Genomic DNA, 5,217 nt, shown 5'->3' on the forward strand with positions numbered 1-5,217 from the left:
CAACTGATAATCATCTCTGCTTATCAGAACCGCTTTCCTAGAACTGTATTCCATGGAGACTCACCTACAATGGCGGATCCGCACGAGACCCACCCTTGATCCAACCTTGAATGGAATCTATGTTCCCTATTGTTAAAAACTTTAAACTTGTGGCCCTTTTCCCTTTACTTGCATGTATCACATTTTCAATAACTCCCCTGGAAGACAACTGTATATGGCAGAGATAGGGTAATGGGAGAGGGGGAAAGGGCAGAGGGTCAAAGATAGGATAAAAAACATATATATATGTATACATTGTATGAAAGTAGAAATGGAATATTATTGATGATAACATGCTTGATTAAGTCACTATGCAGTTTGTCCTAGATGGGAAACTACATTTAGTATGTTGTGATGATGCTCAGGGAATGAGTGTTAGGTAATAAAAAAAAAAAAAAAAAAAAAAAAGTTGCAGGAGGAAAATGACTATGTCGCTGGACTCCCATGTAGTCGACCATGGTTCGACTCCCGGACCCGGTGGCCTAAATTCACACTGGGTGCGTGTGCGTGTGTACCCAAGATCCTGAGAGGAGAATGGAGGAGAAGGGATTGCGGCGTGGCCATCCCCCCTGGGGGGTGATTTCTCGCTTTCTGTCTCTCTGTCTCTCTCTGTCTGGTGTGTGCATGCACCCTGTAGCAAAAAAAATCCTCTCCCAAAAAAGAAAAAAAAAATGAATTTGCGCAGTTGTTTCTGGGTTGTGGGCTGAGGCAATCCATATACTACTTGCTTTAATTAGTGCCCAAGAGCATGAAGTCCTTTAGTCAGAATGAATCTCAAAAATTGCACCTGAGTGTAGCAGATTTGGGCTTTTTATCTTTGAGACTTTATACCCAGCCTGGGACAGAAGTTGGAGCAGCTCTTGAGTTCCCCTCCAGCAATTTTCTCAGTTTTCTTCAGTTAGTAGAAGGTCATCGACATATTGGAGAAGAGTGCATTCATCTCTTGGCTTGGAAAATTTCCTTCCAATTGAAGGCAAATATTGGTTGGCTGATAGCTGCTAGTTGCAGGCAAAAGAAGGCATCCTTTGCCGGGAGTAATTTGGCATGAACACTTTTTTTTTTTTTTAATAAAGGCATTCTCTTTAAAAAGAATTACTTATTTATTTAATTCGATTTGTTATTGTTATTTTTTGATTTGACACCAGAGAGAGAGAAAGTGAGAAAGCAAGCCACCACGTCCGGGACTTGAACCATGGTGGGCCATGTGGGAATCCAGCGCCCTTATCCACCACTCCACCTGCCGGCCCCAGCATGAATACGTTTTTGAATCCTCCCGACTCCACTGGGAGAGCGCTCAGCAAAGTGAATGGATTGGGTATGGTGGGATGTAAGGACACTGTGGCCGCATTCACAGCTTGTAGGTCTTGAACTGGCTGATGGTCTCCAGAGGTTCTCTTTTTCACAGGGAGGTAGGGAGTGTTCCAGGGAGACTGGCATTCGACTAGGATCCTGGCTTTTCAAAGCTAGTCGATGTGTTTCTTTATGGACAGTCTAGCATCTCAGCTTATTGGGTACTGTCAGAGGCGCATGGACTGCGCGAGGTGTTAGTTCGATCACTATAGGTGGGTAGCTAATTGCCATCCCTGGTGTGCTCCCCTCAGCCCAGACTACAGGGAAGTCTCTAACAAGTGAAGGACATGCCTCATCATCTCCACTAGGTATCTTGTACACGAACATTCGCCATTCTTCCTCCTGAGACATTGCCACAATCAGGATTTTGGTGGGACTTGATGGTTAAGGCAGCTGAGTCTGATGAGTCAAAGCTGATGTGTGCTCTAAGTTTAGTAGGTCTCCTTCCAGCAATGTGACTGGGCAATCAGGCAGGTACATGAGTAACCAAGTGTCCCCCTAACTGGCAGCTTTTTGCCTGTAAGAAGGGTTGGGTACAGGTGTTTCCAGTGGCTCCCATGATAGTAGCTTTCCGGCCTGATGGGGGAACAAGTGTTTGGTGTTCAGTGCTGGTATATACTGTGAATGTCATTGGTTGGCCCTCAACCTTGATGTTGACCAGGGGCTCCCAGTGGGCTTCTGGTTGGTTTTCCTTGGTTTGCCTTACGCTTGGGGCATTCGTCCTTTCAGTGCCCATCCATTTTGCAGTAAGCATGTTGGGTCAGTTTAAGCCTGGGGCAGCCAACTTTTGGGGGGGGCCAGCCAACTTTTGACCTCCCTCTTGGACCGTGTGGGGCATCTGGTTGCCTGAGGGTGGTGACCAGCCGACTGCTTTTGGAGTTTTCTATGTATGTCAGGGGCCAATTTGTTGACAAAGGCAGCATTGATCATCTCCTGGCTTGGAGGAGTCCTGCCCGGTGGGGCCCCAGGATCTGTTTGAGCCCCCCTCCCCACCTTTGAGCACAGCCTTGGTCAGCTCAGCACATTGGCAAGGCCACTGCTGTATGCCCCCCCCCATGAGCAAAGCTTGGATCAATTCAGCTTGTTGGCAAAGCCGCTTGCTATATGTGCCGGAAACTGCAGTAGCTTTGCTAGGAAGTGACCCCCCCTCTGACTCCCTGATATACTGCTATAAAAGAATTACATAGTTGTCTCATACATCTTTGTAGTAAGATTTCCCAAAAGTTCCCCGACCGCTTCCCTTTACCCTGACCACTTACTGTTAATTACAACGCTTCATCCATGCAGTCACAATGGAGGGTGTGCTGAAGTTCTTCTTGACCTTTGGAAGGCCCTTCAAGACACATTTAATATAAACAACCTTTTTACATACAGTAGCACTAGGCCGAAACTGGCCCAGGACACTCTCGCCCCATGGTAACTAATGTTCTAACAAAATACATAACAGTGGTGCCATAGGCTAGCTACACAAGTGAATCCGCAACACCATAAACCCATTTTAAAGTTTTTCATTAACTTGTTAGTCATTTTACTTTTGACTTAAGAAAAACTGGTACTGCTAGTTGGAGAAGCTGTTCAAAGTATCCCCTTATTCTCACCAAGTGAACAGTAGGCTCATCCCTTTAAAAAAAGATATGTTAAGATTCCTTTCATTAAATTTTAGATCCCTATAGAATTATATAAGTATCATTCTTTATTGAGATCCATAAGAACTAATACCTATATACTTGAGATTTTCTTTTAGTAATCACAAGATGGCTGCTGCTGAACATCGGCTAATAATTAACTCTACTTACTGGAAACTGCACTCCTTGAAGTTCCCAAGAACCTGCTTTCATCAATCAAACAATTGTTGAACTGTATCAATGACTAATAGACCTACCTTTAATCAAATCCTGAATGAAATTTATGATCCCTATTGTTAAAACTTTATGAATTGATAACTAGAACACGTAGCCCCTCAACCATTTACTTGCATGTATCACATTTTCAATAAAAAGGCACGATGATTCCTAGCAGTTGTCACTCTTCAGAGAGCAATCTCTGAGAGTGTCTGACTGAGGACGTGCATGAAAAAGGCACCGAGGCCTCAGTCTTCCTTTCCTGCGCCACCTCCAACGAGTCAGCCCACCCCGACCAAGGGTGGACCCTGGCACTGGCTTTTGGGATTAAATGGAGTATAGATTTGGTATGCTTTGTAGAGCCTCTCGTAAAACTGCCCCAGCAGCTCATCTGTCTTTTGAATCATTGTAGTTTTTGCCATATTTGTAGGTTTTTTCCCACTGGATTTTCTCTGTTGTGGGAGTGCCTCTCGATACTTGCTGATGACCATCCTCAGTACGGAAATCCCAGTTAGGCTTTTCACTCGGAAAGGCAGTTCTGGCCCAAGCTTCAGAATTTACCTCATCGTTGGGGACATGCTCTTGCAGCCATGTCTTTGCTGGACTCTGTGGCACTCCTCCGTATTAAGTAGGGTGAGGAGTAGTTGCCACAAGTCATCCCAAGTGGGCTGATGCGTTTGGAGTATAAACCCCATGAACTCTATTATTGCCTAGGGCCGTTCTAAGTAAGGGAGGATGTGGTGTTTCCAATTAAGCAAATAAGTGGTGGTAAAGGGCTGGTGGTAGAGGTTTGTTCTGCCTTCTGTAATAGCCCCATCTGCTCCTATCTGAGGAGGCCCTCAGGTCTCTTGGAGTGACATCTGAAGAGTAAGATTGCCTGGGGCTGTAGCAGCTTGCCGGTCTGGTGACAGCAGGTGAGACAGAGTCTGGGATCAAAGTTTGGAATGGCTGGCAGCCTCCTCCTGAATGGGTGGAGCTGTTGCTGGTCCTTCAGGCTGCTCTTCAGGCTCTGCGGACACAGATGGGGGCAGAGTTTCAATCATTGGCTTGGCTGGGGCATATGGGTGTGGAGCTGCTAATGACATCTCTTTGAGAGTGCCTTGCAAGATGACATGAGCGGCCAGAATTGTATATTGATTCCTCTCCTGTTATGCAAATCTGCACCCAGGGCAGAATGGCTTAGGTGACTTGTAGTCAGGAGACAGCATAGGGGAACTGGTCAGGATTGCCTAGGGTGCCAGTAATCACATTGTACATAGCTCATACGGTGGGGAGGTGTAGAGTTCCCTCTGGCAGCCATTCCATCTTTTTTTTTGGAGAGGTTTTCACTATAGGGCGCGTGCGCTCGCCAGACAGACAGAGATGCAGAGAGAGAGAAAGCGAGAAATCACCCCCCAGGGGGGATGGTCACGCCACAGTCCCTTCTCCATTCTCCTCTTGGGATCTTGGGCACGCATGCACATGCGCCCGGTGTGAGTTTTAAGCCACCGGGTCCAGGACGCAAACCGCAGTCAACTACATGGGAGTCCAGCGACATAGCCATTACGCTAACTGCTGGTTCCCTGGCAGCCATTCCATCTTAAAAAAGGGTCATTCAACCTTACAAAGAGCTTTTAGCTTTTTTAGTTTCATTTTAACTCCATAATCATCAGAGAAGCCCTTTTCAAAATTAGTCAGCATACTGTCCGGCACAGTAGGCTTGGAAGATTTGGATTGGGATTTTTCCCATGGTGGCAAAGAGAGGTGTGGCCTAAATATCTCTGATCTCTCTAGATGTTAAAATCCTGCATCTCCCACAAGGCTTGGGAGATCACTGGCTGGAGGAAACTTTTGAGTAGATGATAAACACTGCCAAGGAGTGCTCCATTTATGTGATTTTTGAGTCAAAAGTCAAATTTAAATTATTTAATTTGAACATGGTTAGGTAATTTGGGCACATACATGGAGGACCCAGCTTTCTCCCCTTTTTGTTTCAAGAATTAATTTA

Source organism: Tupaia chinensis, unplaced genomic scaffold, assembly GCF_000334495.1.
Source record: "Tupaia chinensis unplaced genomic scaffold, TupChi_1.0 Scaffold000131_1, whole genome shotgun sequence".
In the NCBI taxonomy this organism is placed as follows: Eukaryota; Metazoa; Chordata; class Mammalia; order Scandentia; family Tupaiidae; genus Tupaia; species Tupaia belangeri.